This window comes from Protopterus annectens, chromosome 5.part1 (genome assembly GCF_019279795.1).
Source record: "Protopterus annectens isolate FY-2018-M chromosome 5.part1, PAN1.0, whole genome shotgun sequence".
Taxonomy (NCBI): Eukaryota; Metazoa; Chordata; order Ceratodontiformes; family Protopteridae; genus Protopterus; species Protopterus annectens.
In genome coordinates, this window is record NC_056736.1 from 581878104 (window position 1) to 581893856 (window position 15753).

The following is a 15753-nucleotide window of genomic DNA, read 5'->3' on the forward strand; positions in this document are numbered from 1 at the left end:
ATAAAAATTGTTAATTATTCTACTTAAATCTTGTGAATATTACAGAATACTCTGTAAAGTTAGCCAGTCCTGTTGTGGAATTTTGTATGTCATTTTTATTACTTGCATATCTAAAACTTTTAGTTCTTTGATACATTGGAGCCAACAAACAAATCCTTTCTGTTCCCAGAAATTAATCATTTTTCTATATATTGTATGTGGAAAATTCTTTGTGACTATAAATGGTGTTAAAAGATCAAACCAGATTTTTAAATCTATATTCTCTCTCTCTCTCTCTCTAGAATGTGTAAATATCTGTTAACCAGTTTACTGTGTAATTTAATTTAATCCTGACTTGTCCTCAGGATTAACTGTATTTCCATAATGGAACTTGTTTAACTTGCTTACTTATGTAATCTCTATTAAAATAGTCTGTTTGCTTAATATGTATTGCTGAGGTATTATGTAATGCTGTATCTGCTTACCCTTGGAGCTTTTCTCCCCGGGCCTCGCTGAAAATGGACACGCATCCAGTCGGACTATCCCGGTCAACAAATGTAAAATAAAATAAAATAAATAAAAATAAATATTTGCATTAATAATTTTCCTAAATGAGTCAATGTAATAATTAATCATACGAGTTTTAGTGGGTTTAGTTATGTTATATTGCATACTAATACATAATATGTGCCATGGCAAACTGTTTTTATCTATTTGAAAATTTTTTTTGTAAATCAAATTCATTTATTGATATTACAGTTAGTAATTCTTTCCAATTTGCAGAGTAATTTGGACTTAACAATCTGAAATTGTTTTAGATATTGATGCTTTTATATATGTTTCAATGTCAGGAAAGTTTAATCCTCCCTGTTTCCATGGACTGATATGATGTACTAAAGCTATTCTGTTTCTTTTGGGAAACCATAAAAATTTTATTAGGCATGAGTTTATTTCTTTAAATATATTCCTTTCTGGTAACAGTTGTATTACCAAGGCTATATATAGGATCTTGAGTAGTAAAACCATTTTTATTAACTGTAGTCTATCTTCAAATGTTAATATAATTTTGTTCCATTTTTCCACAGAGATTTTAATTGTATTGATGATATTATTGTAGTTTTTTGAGACTAATTCATTATTATCCTTGCATAACTCAATTCCTAGATATTTGAGGGTAGATTATTGTTTCCCTATTATATGATCCTCCTTAGTCTGCAGTTCTTTTTTTATTTAAAAATAAAAAGTTTGATTTTGATTTATTGAAATGGAGTCCTGAAGTCATGGGAAATTTGTCAATTAATATATCTAATTCTTCTAATGTCTCTTTTGTATTAGATAATGTTAGTAATATGTCAACAGCAAATAGCATTACTTTAGAATTATATTGTTCATAAACATCTATTCCTTTGATTTTTATATTGTTATGAATTGAATAAAACCAATATTTCAATAGCCAGAGCAAATAGAATCAGTGACATGGGACATCCTTGTTTAGTTACTAGCCTTTTGTTATATGTATAGATTCAGAGGTAAAAGGACCCTAACCCTTGACATATACCTAAATTATTTGTGTGTGTGTGTGTGTGTGTGTGTGTGTGTGTGTGTGTGTGTGTGTGTGTGTGTGTGTGTGTGTGTATATATATATATATATATATGTATATATATATATATATATATATATATATTCTTTAGGAGATGAGCAAAGGATGCGAAAGATTCAAATAGCATTAGGATTTTTTGAATAAATAGTCCCAATTTAGGGAATCAAAAGGCTTTTCTATATCTAAGCCAATTACCATAGAGTGTTTTCTTTATTTTCTTTATTAACATAATCTAGAAGAGAAATTATCCTTTTATTATTGTCATGTGTGTCTATGATCTATAAATCATGTTTGATCATTATTTATTGTTTTGGATAGTGGTATTTTCATTCTGTTAGTTAATATTGTCATAAATATCTTATAGTCATTATTTAATAATGATATAGGTCTATATGAGGTACAGAGGTTTGGGGATTTGTTTTCCTTTAGGATTGGTGTGATTAAGGAATATCTCCAAGAGGGTGGTATTAAAGCTTGTGACTGAATTTTTAATAGAGTTTTATGGAAGAGGGATAGTATCTTTGAAGGAAAAAGTTTATATATTTCCATAATTATGCCATCTATACCTGGAACTTTATTATTTTTTTCCTCTTTTATTGTAGCTGTAATTTCTTTGTAGGATATGGGTGCGTGCAGAGATGTAGCATTTCTAACAGAGCTGGGTAAGACATGGCTTTATAAGTCAAAGCAGAGATACACAAAGCCTCTAAGTAGGCGATATGAAAGAGAGACTAGTTGGAGTTTTTTGAGTCTGTCCATATAGGACAAGTGTTTAAGGCCTGGGATCTTCATTGTGAGGTACTTTTGTGGCCTCTCCAGTTGTTGCAGGTTTCTAGTGAGGTACATGCCAAATGGGGCATTGTACTTGATGTTTGGCCTACTGAGGGAAGAGTAGAGTGAGATAATGACCTCTTTCTTCCTGGATGCAAAACCTTTAGTAATGAGATGTGCCACATAGAAGGACTTTCTGACCACAGTGGCAATGTGGTGATCAAAAGAGAGGTTGCTATCAACCTGTGTTCCCAGATCTCTTATAACGTCTTCTGTGTTCAGTGGACTACCATCAATGTGTGAAGTAATTCAGGGAACGGGTTTTCCCAAAGGGGATGACGACACATTTTTTGGCATTGAGCTTAAGGCCATGGTTCTGACACCAGTTGTTGGTCTCAGTGAGGCCATTCTGTAGGATGTCAACATCACTTGGGGAGTTAATAATAGCTCTCAACTTGCAATTGTCTGTAAACTTTGTCAGCTAGAGTCTCTTCATGTTGGGTTGGACTTCAGAGAAGTAGATACCAAACAGGAGAGGACACAGGACCAAACCCTGTGGGACTCCACTCATGACAAGTCAGCAGTCTGACTTGGAGTCAGCTACTTTCACACTGTGGGTTCTATCTGTGAGCCAGTTTGCAACCCATCTAGTGATATAGGGGTTGATGCCAAGCTTGAGCTGAGTTTTTTTCTATGATGATTCCTGAGTGGGGAATGGTATCAAAAGCCTTGGCCAGATCAAGGTAGGCTGTATGAACCACCTTGCCTTCATCCACAGCTCTGGTGACTGACTCATAGAAGTTGACCAAGTTGTGCAGGCATGATCTACCTTTCACAAAACCAAACTATGTGAGATCCAGAGTTTGGAGATTCCCTATACCCTTGTTTATTAGGTCCATGATGATGCATTCCATAGCTTTGCATATCAGACTCATCAGGCTAATGGGGCAATAGTTCCCAGGGTCTGTAGTTGCTCCTCCTTTGGCCAGGAGAGAGGATGGCTGTTGCAGAGTGTGTGTGTGCCATTCAGTAGGAACAAAGCCTGAGGTGAGGTTGTGATTGAACAGGACACACTGGTGAGGTTCCAGCTCACTCTGTACTTTGTGTAGAACACAACCAGGGATATTGTCAGGTCCCATAGAAGTTGTATTCTTGGCCTTGGACAATGCCGTTTTTAACCTGTGCAGCAGTAATACTGGGTGCCTGGCAATCTACTCATATTGTGATTGGTCCTTTGAGGGGGTAAAGTTGGCACTGAATCTGTCAGCCGGTATACTGGCAATATCTGTTGGCTCGGTATGGGAGATACCATTGTGCAGTAGCTCAGAGCAAATATGGGTATTGCCGTGGAGAGTATTTGCATAACTATAGAAGGCCTTGTGGCTGTCTTTACTATCTGCTGCAATTCTGTTTTCATAGCTAACTTTAGAGGTTTGATGAGGGATCTCAACTTTTTGTTGAGGCTGATAAGGGAGTTTTTCCAGTCTTGGGACTTCACCTTATTCCACATCAGTTTCCTCCTTCTGTTGTAGAGTTTGTTTATGGCATGGGACAACCAGATTGGCTTACTTTTTTTGGAGGAGAGCGTCTTGGTTCTATTGGGTATGACGAAATCCATGCATTTGTGTATGTGTTCGTACAGTGCACTGGTGTATGATTCTGTGGTCACGCAACTATTCTCCATTTGTATGGGTGCCATGAAGTTAGTCACCTCTGTTTTTAGGAGCCCAAAGTTAGCTTTGGAGAACATGGTGGTTACCTTTGTGGGGGGGGACATTTCTAAGCTGATCAGTTCTGTTTTATCTGTACCATCTGTACCTGTTGTTTGTCTCTGACAGGGTAAAAACTTTAATAAAGCCTCCTCTGTCTCTGGATCTAAATTCTGGAATTGAATCCTACATCGTATTATATCTCTACAACCTTTCATCTTTTTAAAACTGCATTAAAACTCTCAGAAAAGGGGGCTTATTGCATGTACTTTTTTGTCATATGTATTGATTGATATCCACTCTAATCCTAGAAACACTTTGTAAATCCACATGATGCAATAAATGCTGTTTGTATATACAGGACTAGTTGTAGCTTTGCCATTTGTCTGAGTCTGAAGAACACAATACGGCTGATATTTTATTTATTTTATTTTATTTATTTATTTTACATTTGTTGACAGGGCTAGTCTAACTGGATACATGTCCATTTTCAGTAGAGGCCCGGTGAGAAAAGCTCCAACACACACACACAATATAATAAAGAATGTTGCAACAGTACAAGCTTAACAGCTGTTACTAAAAGTACAATACTCATAATGAGCATAACACAAACAGTAAAGGTAATGTACAGAAAGTTGTTACTATATACATATATACATAGATTTAAATTGCAATGTTATGGTCTATATGGCTCATTAAGTATAAGTCAGTAGTTGGTACAGTAGAGTATAAGGTGAAGAGTATTCATAAGTATAAAGAAAAAGAGAGTTAGTCAGGGTTAGTACAAGGGCATAACCAATGTGTACCAGGAAATTGTTTTAGTTTCTGTTTAAAAAGTGTTGTTGAGGACAGAGATAGGAGTTCAGTGGGAAGCAGGTTCCAGTGCTTTCCAACAGTATTAGAGAACAGAGAGTCTCCTGCTAAGTTGTTGGATCTGCTAGTACTAATACGTAGTTTATTTGAGGAGCATACATTTTTAAGATTGTTGTAAGGGGTAATGAGAGTAGAGAGTATTGGTGGGGTGATACAGGGTTTTATGGGCAATAGTAAGCTGGTGAAATAGAAGCTGATTTTGGAACTCTAGCCATCCTAGTTGTTTTAGATTAAGACAATGATGAGTTTTAAAAGGAGAGCCAGTGGCAAATCTAGCAATATTATTATAGGAAATTGCCAGTTTGTTGAGGTTTTTTGAAAGATTAGTGTATATAGGTGAAGCATAGAGTAGAGTGGAGATTAAGTGAGTTCTGGCTATAGCAGTCCTGGCTAATGGTGTAAGAAAGGGTTTGATTCTATAGTGGGACCCCAATTTCTTGTTGACTGTTTTTATTGTGCTGTTTATATGAGTATCGAAGTTAAGGTTGCTATCTATTGTTATTCCTAAGAGTTTGGTGGTTGGGTCAGGAGATATGAGAGTGCCATTATTAGATATGAGTATGAAATATGCTGGGGTTGAATTTCGGGCTGGAGTAAAAAGTAAAAGTTTAGTTTTTGGGGGGTTCAGGAGGAGGCAGTGGTTTAAAAACCATTGTTCTAGTGTATTACATGCTTTTTGGGTAAGGGACTGTAATTCAGAAGAAGTGGCTGAACAAATTATAGTGGAGTCATCTACGTACGTAATACAGGTGGCTTGAGGAATTGCTGAGTGAAGTTCATTAATAAAAATGGAAAATAGGAGTGGGCCTAATATGGAGCCCTGAGGAACACCAAGGGAAATGGGGAGGTGTGTAGATGGATTGTTGTCCCATAGTACAGCCTGCTGTCTATTGTCTAAGTAAGATTTGAACCAATTTATGGCTAGAGGTTCAAGTGAAAGGGATTTCAGTATATTTAAAAGAAGCTGGTGATTAACCATATCAAAAGTTTTGGATAAATCTATAAAGACTGCAGAGGAAAGAATATTGTTGTTACGGTTTTTGTTAATGCAGTCTGTAAAGGATAGCAGGGCAGTGATAGTACTGTGGAATGGTCTAAATCCATGTTGACAGTTGGCAAGTAAGTTATTTTGGATAAGGTGGTTAAGTAGTTGCTTATGGATGCATTTTTCCATTATTTTTGCCAGTGAGGAGAGTAAAGCTATAGGACGATAGTTTGAAAAGTCATTGGAGTTCCCACCTTTATGTAGGGGGATAATGTGTAGCAGGGTCTGGATGTGATGTTGATGTAGTTTTGGGAGATAGCTAGTAGTGGTGTGGAAGTGAATTTTGAGGGGAAGAGAAGGTTGGGGTATAATGGTTGTTCATAGGAGGTTAGTAGATAGGCAATAATTAGAGGAGGTAAGAGTGAGGCCATGAGTAAAAGTTTTATTTGACTTAGGATGGGTAATATAGCCATTATCTTAGTTTAAGAAGTGGAACAAAGAGGGGGTTAGGTAGTATCAACAGTTGAGAAGATGTAAAAAGGAGGGCAGGGAAGGAAGTTAATATGAACAGGTGAGGTGATGTGACAAGAAGGGTTGGGAGTGCTAATAAGGTGTGTTGCTAGATTGGAGCAGATGTGATGGGGGTGTGGTTTACAGGAATAAATGTAGGAGCACTGGGGGCGGGTGGGAATTGGGGGCAAGGTAGGGGAGCGGAGTGAGCCCGCAGGGCAAACTGAGCAGGTAGAGACAAGTGATTGAAACAGCCAAGGTGAACAATCAGTGGAATGCTGACTATTAGAGGTAAGTTAATTTGAGGTAGGTGTAGAATGAATAAGAAGTAGAGTGTAAGAATTCAAAGGAGGATAGTGGGTAATTACAGCAAAAGAGGGGATGTATGAAAGGACGATAGTAGGAAGGTATAGACAGCAGACAGTAGAATAAGTATTTTCTGGGATAGTGGGATAGACAAAAGATAGGGACTGGTAAATGGTGCCACCTAGTGGACAGTCAAATGTATTACAGCAGTAGTAATTTCTGGGGAAGGCTGGACTAGGGCTAAAATTCGATCTTTTCAGCTAGGGGAGGTAGTGGTAAAGGAAGACAGGGGCTATACTTTGACTAAAGGATCCAGGGGGGGGTATGGCTGCTGGCTGACCAGGCTGAGAAGCTTATAATTACAAACAACAAGGAATAAGCATCCTACAAATTGGCTTTAAAGTCAGTATGAGGAAAACACATACTCTCTTATTTCCTTTCACATAGATATGTGAATATTTGTTTTATTAGGGTATATTTTGGCAGATAATTGCCACCATCATTGTGTTCCTCCTCATCATCATCTTCACACCATAATCATGATTACATTTCTTTTTACTTTATTTCTCGGATGTTATTTTTCATTCTTTAAATTTTTATGCAATTTATATTTGCTTAAAGTGATTTGCCACTGTTCTTATCTATATGGCTGTTTTATTGTTGTACTGTCTCATTCTGTGGTTTCACCATAATTGTTTCATGATTTGAAATAATTTTCTCTTTTTCTGTTATTTTTCATTTTGTGATGCTCCCCAACCATGTAATTCTCTGTGGAATGCCCTCTGACCTCTGATGTCATGTTAGGCATTTCACTAAAGCTGTCAGTTTTGAGAACCATTTTTTCCCTAGTTATAGCAGTGATGTCCAAGTTAATCCTTCAGTTTCTGATGATGGACTGCTAAATCTTTACAAGGATGGCACTTATTTCATTTCAACAGGAAGTTCACACAACAGCGATGTTGATGAGGCTGTGTAGCCTGTTCCATACCACAGTGAAAGTCATTTGGGAAATCACAAATTATATGGATTCTGCTTGGATATAATGAAATAGTTTTGCTGCTGATTACTAAATATATATTTTTTAAACTGGTGACTGTATTGCTTTCAATTTGTGGTCACATTCACTGTTGTCACAGTCGGTTCACAGCAGTGCACTGTTGATTTTTGTTAATGTTTTGAGTGGCAGTGTGTCTTTGGGTAAAGTGTTTTTATTTGGAACTAAAAAACTTATTGGAAACTCTGCCAGAGAATACACAACTAAGTACAATTAACTGTTTATTAAAACAGATAATGAGCACTTTCATCTAAAAGCATACAGACTTCTTCAGATAAAAGAAGAACAATTCAAAATTTGCACTTAAATAGTTTCCTTGTCACATGATTCCCATCTTAGCAAAGTAAGTTTATATTTAAAGCAACAGTTATCAAGACAAGTACATGTATTTAAAACAGTGTGTTAGGACATAAGCAAAAATGATACACAAATGCCGATACATTAATTTTTTTAAATTCATGCATAAAGTATGTTAGAATTCTATTGCATATTTAAATGTCCTGTTAAGAAAAGCCAATATTTCAGGGAGCTTAAAACTTGTTTAACAAATCTATCAGAAGACAACATATTATAATATGTTTTTATATTATACCAGCTGCCATCCACAACATCAAAAGCGGGCAGTTATTAAAGGCTAGTTTGTGCGGACAGCAAGAATGATGTCTAGACATAGTGATTTTCTCAAAGAAATTGACTTACCACCAAGTTCTTGAATAAGGAGTACCCTAAAGTATTATTTAGACCATTAAATGAGGAAGTCAAAACAAAAAGATCAAAAGGTACGTATGTACTCCTTTTACAGTATGACACTACTAACTTAGGTAGTATAGAAAATAAATGTAATAATATTTCTGTTATAGAACACCATTCTGGTGCATTAGACAATTGTATGTATCATCAGCAGGCTAGCTATGCACATGCCTTTGTTACTACATATTCACATGACAGCCCAGCAGCTAGTAATATCATCAGAAAAAAATTAGCAGTTCATTTCTAATGATACAATTTTGTGTAAATGTTTAGGCAATGCTCCTAACATTGTCTATAAAAGGGTATTTGTTTCAAAAACATATATGAATGATGGTGCATTCTAAAGATAAAACAACTACGAGGTGTATGACTAAGTGTGGAACATGCTCACAATGCCCTTCCATTTTGTGTGCAGTTGCCTTTCCATCAATAATATATCCATTTCAATCCCTAGAATATTTAATTGCCACACAAAGGGGATTATTTATGCTGCAGTATGTCACCAGTGTGATAGTTTTTATATTGATAAATTGGAACATAAGCTTAGGGATCTTATCTACGAACATAACTATGAGATTAGAAAGGCTGAATCTACAAATGCACACAAGCATATTCAGCAATTTCCAGACCATCATTTTGTGTTTGCTATCTTTGAGAAAGTAGAGGTCAGCCCTAGACGTGGGCCATGGACTATTTAATTCAAGAGAGAGAGAGCTTTGGTGGCAGATATTTTTGAATGTTTCAGTCGCCCCAGGGCTTAATGATGTCATATCTATACAGTACTTACTCAAGAGAAAGACATATGAAAAATCATCATTTCCTTTCAGCTTATCCCATTTAGGGGTCACCACAGTGGAACAATGGTCTGCAGAACAATTGGCAGTGGAGGTTTTATGGTGCCAAGTTGCCAGCCCAGTGCCCAGCCTTCCACAGAAGGCACACACACACACACACACACACACACACACACACACACACACACACACACACACACACACACACACACACACACACACACACACACACACACACACACACACACACACACACACACACCTTGGGACAATTGAGAGTTTCCAATCCACCTACAGCATGTCTTTGGAATGTGGGAGGAAACCAGAGCACCTGGAGGAAACCCACACGACCACAGGGAGGACATGCAGTCTCCTCACAGAAGGCACCCCAGCTGAGAATTGAACCAGAGAACCTCTTGCTGTGAGGTGGCCATGCTAACCACTGCACCACCACATAGGAAGACATATAAAAAATAATATTCTTATATTTATTGTAATCTGTTTTTATTTTTAGGGTGAATGTATCAGCATTTGTGCATCATTTTTGCTTATGTCCTGGCTTAAGTTAGTGATGAGTAGCAATTATTCCCAGCTTTATATCTTAAACACACTGTTTTAAATAAATGTACTTGTTTTGACAACTGTTGCTTTAAATATAAACTTGCTTTGCTCAAATGGCTGTCATGTGATAAGGAAGCTATTTAAGTGCAAATTTTGAATTATTCTGGTTTTATCTGAATAAGTCTGTAAGCTTTAAGATGAAAGCACTCATTATTTGTTTAAATAAACAGTTCATCTTACTTGGTTGTGTATTCTCTGCCAGAGTTTCCAGTAAGCTTTTTAGTTTGTTAAAGTGTTTTTATTTGGAACATAGTGGAGAAAGTTAGAGAAACATATGGATCTGTTAGAAAATTAGTTATAATTATGAAATTAGGAATGAGCATTGTAAAGATCTTCACAGAAGTTGTGTCACACATTGTTATAGGCACATAAACACACATGCACATGCAGTTTCTCATGGGCAAAAGAGTGAAATTTGGTATATGGTTTTAGTTTTTCTTTATGAAATATGATCTGTTTTTACCTGAAGAAAATATAGCATGAAACTGTAGAATAGGTATGCGGCACAGTTTACAAGAGAACAAATATTTATTCCAGAAACTGTTTAGAAGGTGATAAAGAGAGGGTGGAATGATGATAGTGCTAGAAGGTAGATCATGGAGACAGACCTAAGATATTCACATAGGAGTCTTGCATTAAGTATGCAGCAGTATAGTGTTAAAGTCCTGTGTGTGTGTGTGTGTGTGTGTGTGTGTGTGTGTGTGTGTGTGTGTGTGTGTGTGTGTGTGTGTGTGTGTGTGTGTGTGTGTGTGTGTGTGTGTGTGTGTGTGTGCCTGTGTGTGTATGTATATGTGTGAAAACCTAGTCAGAAACATTCTAAATTATTCTAGAAAGTTGATAAGTATGCATAGTACAACTAACATAGATGCCTGAAGACAATACATACATACATGGTCATCTGGAGTTCCTATTACATGATCGAACTTCAGCAAGTTCAAACCCTATATGGTCGAAACCATATTGTCGAACTTGCAGAAGTTTGACCACGTAAAAAAATAAATAAATAAAACTTGCAACAGTAAACTAACTGTTGAAAGCAGCTGCGCCCCCACACACCCCGCTCTTTAAATATACCAACTCTAAGACTACACTATAGTTTACTGTTGCATGTTTTTTTTACATGATCGAAGTTTTGAAACTTTGAACAGACAAGTTCGATCTTGTCATGCTGGAAATTTCAAAACTTCGATCACGTAATAGGAACCCGGTCAACTCTTTCCAAAGAAGCAAAACACAGCATTCGTGCTATTTTTAAAAATAAACTGCAACAAACAGATGTTTTTCCTGGTGTTTTCAGTGAGGTTTTAGAAGTTACAGGACTGATCTAGCCATAAACTGGGGTATTTATAGAATGGTTAAACCAAACAAAACAGCGATCCATTGAGTAAAATTTGCTGAAGTGATGCACAAAATTCAGCAACTACCACAGCAACACTACGACACTCTCAGCATAAAGAAAAACATTAAAATTCAAAGTTAGGTTTGATGGAACAGTCTTAGTAACCATGAAAGCACTCACCTGTTATGATTATTTTTTAATTTTCATTAAAAATTGTGTACTGTTTTGTTTGTTTTTTCTCTCTTTTGGCATTACTATTCAGACATGGCAAAGGGGTGCAATGTCAAGTTGGATTATAATCCTAACAGATTAGATCATCTGCAATGGATCCTGAGAGTAGAAACTAATGCATTTCTCTGTCCAGTTCCTGAGGCAAACAAGGTTGTATCAGATGTTGATAAGGATACAAAGGAAGCATTTTGGAGAGAACAGGAGAATAAACTTTATAAATATAAGCATATGCAATGGCAGAGAATTTATTTAGAAGCATCCCTTTATCATAAGGTTGTGCCTAGAGGATTACATATCCTCAAAATGCTATGCACCCTGAATTATTAAAATGTTGGCAAACCTTAAATATCCAGCTTGGCCTTGATTACATGTGCTTGTTAACAGACTTTTTTCTACCACTCGAGAACAATTTATTGAGGGAGATTAATAATGTACAGTGTGAAATCTACAATAAATTTTCTGCTGAGTTGATTGCTACTAGTCTCGATGAAATTTAAGAGCATATCACTAATTATGATAAGAGACTACAGGCTACTAAACTGAAAAAGTTAGAATGAGATATCACTGATTTCAAGACAGGTTCAGTTTTCTCGTGGCTGAGGGGCTTGAATCAGCTAGAGCTGTTGATGACGCTGTACCCCCCCCCCGAAGTACCATCTACTAGTAAAGGAGAGAAGAAGGTCACACCTGCTACAGCATCTACTTTTCCTTCTTCAGCATCCTCTCCCCTTTTTCCCTGCCAGAGCCCTTACCCATTATGAAGGATTATAGGCAGGGGAGATCAGACGTCGAGCAAGGAGAGGCCATATCCATCACAAACAGCAATCAATGGAAAAGTATGCCAGTATGACCACATGCAGCAAGAACTGAATTATTTAGTATTTAACATCTCATCAATTGATCTTGCATCTGAACAGATCAGTCTACTCATAAGAGGGCTACTAACTGACCATAGATTGTTTACTGGAAATGTATCTTTATCTTTGATGTTTCCAGGTCAGTCCTCTGATGTTAATTCTTTTAAGAAACACAACACCTTTATTCCTGATATGCACTCAGCTTTAGAAGTGTTCACTGTTATATGTGATGAACAAATTTGACAAGCTCTGATACAGAGCCACAAAACTTCCTTTCATAATCTAACCACAGGAGAGAATGCTGCCTTACAAGAACTTAAAAGGCTTAAATTTATTGAAAGTCATCCAGCAGATAAATGAGGTAGTGTCATCATAATGGACAGGGATTTTTACCTTATCAGTATGGGAGAACTTTTGGAAGATGAAGCTACATATCTCCCTACTTCTAGAAATCAAGTGGCAGCTATAACTGATAAAGTATAATTTCTTTTATTTGACTTATTAATGACAGGGATGACTACTGAGGAACTGCACAGTTTTTTTTGTGTGGAATTTCCCATCACGGCAATACTTTATGGACACTCTTAAAGCACATAAGGATCTGAATAAACCACCTATGCACCCAATACTTTCCAGTAAAGGGGGAATCACAGAGCCCCTGTCAATATATCGAAGCTGCTTCGCACTGTACTTGATAACATAGATACTGTTTTGAAAGATGCTAAAGACCTTTTGACTGACTTGTACAGAAAGACAATCTAGATAAAAACTATTGTTTGCTACCCTCAATGTTACTTCACTCTTTACGGTTATTCCCAATACCACTGGCATAGAGAGTGTGAGAATGTTTTTAAATGGTCTTGATAGTTTCAATAGTAGTAAGACTGAAGTTGTTTGCAGTTTACTTGAATTGGTTTTAGAGAATAAAGTGTTCCTATTTGGTGAGGATTTTTAGTTACAGAGGGTCAGCATGGCTATGGGCACACACCTCGCTTCCAATAGCTACGCCAGCGTCATGTTAGCCTATTGGGAAATTAATCAGGCTTGAGTAATAATATCTTTTTCACACATGGGAGGAGGATAGCCTGGCAGAATGGTTAAGGTGTTTTACCTTGCAGACACAAGGTGCAGGGTTTGATTCTCACATGGGGTACTTGGCTAGGCTTAAAATTGCCCACAAGGACAAACAGCCTAGTACTAATCTATGAACATCATCCACCATAAGTATTTTGTAAATTATATTTTTTGTTGTGGGATGGTACCTATGAATTATTTATTGAATTTATTGACTATCTGCATAGTACCACAGATTTTCTGAAATTTACTGTTAAAACATCCTGTGAAGCCACTGATTTTCTTGACATTACTGTGAATAGTCTTAATCTTGGTAGTTTTAGAACAGAGCTGTTTAGGAAACCATGTAAAAATAACTCTTCAACATAAAAATAGCATGCATTCTAGGCATATCCCAAGGAATGTACTTAGGGAGCAATTCCTCAGGGCTATGCGATTACATAATTATTACACCTCATTGGATAATGTTTTTGCCGACTTTTAGAAAGATTTTTTTACAGACAGATTATTCACCACAAGAAATTGATGCTTGTATAATTGAGTTTAAAACTGAAAGGACAGGTAAGGGTAGACCTTATTTTTCAAATTGTCTACAAACAGTTTGTTGAGATAATACTAAACAATGTAGGAGCAAAAAAGTGAAGTGTTTATTCACATACTCAAGTGATATTAATTTGGTATGCGATATTATGAGAAAGAACTGGAGGATATCATTATCCAATAGTGAATTAAGGGAAGTGGTAGGCAAGACACCTAAGTTTTGCTTTCGTAATAATTCATCTTTGAACAGACAGTTGCGTTACAGGAGTCATACTAGGGAGGTTGATCTACCATCCTCCCAACACAAAGGTACTTTCCCTTGCAGAAGATATAAGGCTTGCCAGTATGTATATTCTCAGTATTACTTTGAGCATCCCACACTACACCACTCTATTGAGTTTTCTTTTTATGCCGATTGTAGGACCACGAATCTGGTTTATTATGCTTTTTTGTGAGCACTGTTGCACTTTTTACATAGGAAAAAATAATAGATGTTTAAAGGATAGGATCACTGAACATCTTAATGTTATCAGAAATTGTAAATTAAGTAACGTGTTAGCACAACATGTTAAAGAATTTGGCCAGCAACATAAGTCTACATTTTTTGTACTAGAGTTGATGCATTTGGGCATTAGAGGCGGCGATACTACAAATGAAACTGAAGTGAAGAAGTTGGGTTGTTATTTAGAACTTAAATCAGACAAGCCACCTGGGATTAATGGACTTGTCTCTCTGAAACCTATTTTAAAGAAATAACCACTTCCCCATTAGATACATATAGTTATTTTTTTATGCTGAGTCACATACTTTTCAGGTACAGGTGTTGTCTATTGCTTATGTATGTCTTTAACATTATACACAGTTGTTTTGTTTGAGTTGTTAGGGTTAGTATTAGAGGAGCTTTTAGTGTGTGTATTTCTGTAATGTTTTTGTACAGAGCTGGAGAATGAAGCGATCTATTTCTATATTATCCTGTAATTATTTCTGAGGAGAATGTTATTATATGTGTTCTAGTTTATTGAGGGACATGCTTGATTCCATTGTATTTATAAATAGGCAGAAATGAAAGCTTGCACTGGATCTGAACCTGAGTGGAGAATTGTTTTTGGACTTTTATATTAATCATAAATCATTTACAACAAACACCATGTAGTGACACAGGGACATTCATAAGCACACCAGCTACCACAGCACCATAGGCCAGAGGTCAGCCAACTGATTTTATAGTCACATCACCAGACCTGATGTCACACATTCTGCATATTTGCTTCAAGCAAGGAGCAGAACTGTCTCCTGATCACCCCTTGGGGTGATTTGGGTCAGATGGTTGGGATGGTGGCAGGACAAATATGGGAAACCTAAAACAGTGATGCTGCCTTGAGAATGCCTAGGCAATGCTTCTGTGTAGATTGAGTTCAACTTCCTCTTACAGAAGACCATCTCCGTGTAATTGAAGAAGTTGGAGACATTGCAGCCTGAATGGACTCAGTTCAAAACTTCAGAAGTTTAGGTGGTGAAAGAGCTTTAGTCAAAAGGTGGCTAGAGTCTGTTATGACATCACTCACAGGATTTGCTGGTGGACACCAGCAGTGAGGGCAACAGTGAAATTATAGAAAGAGGCTGTCCGTGAAATGTTAGGCCGTGAGGGTCTGTGGACTTAACTGGCAGATAGGAACCATGAAATGTTAGGCCGTGAGGGTCTGTGGACTTAACTGGCAGATAGGAACCATGAAATGTTAGGCAGTGAGGGTCTGTGGAC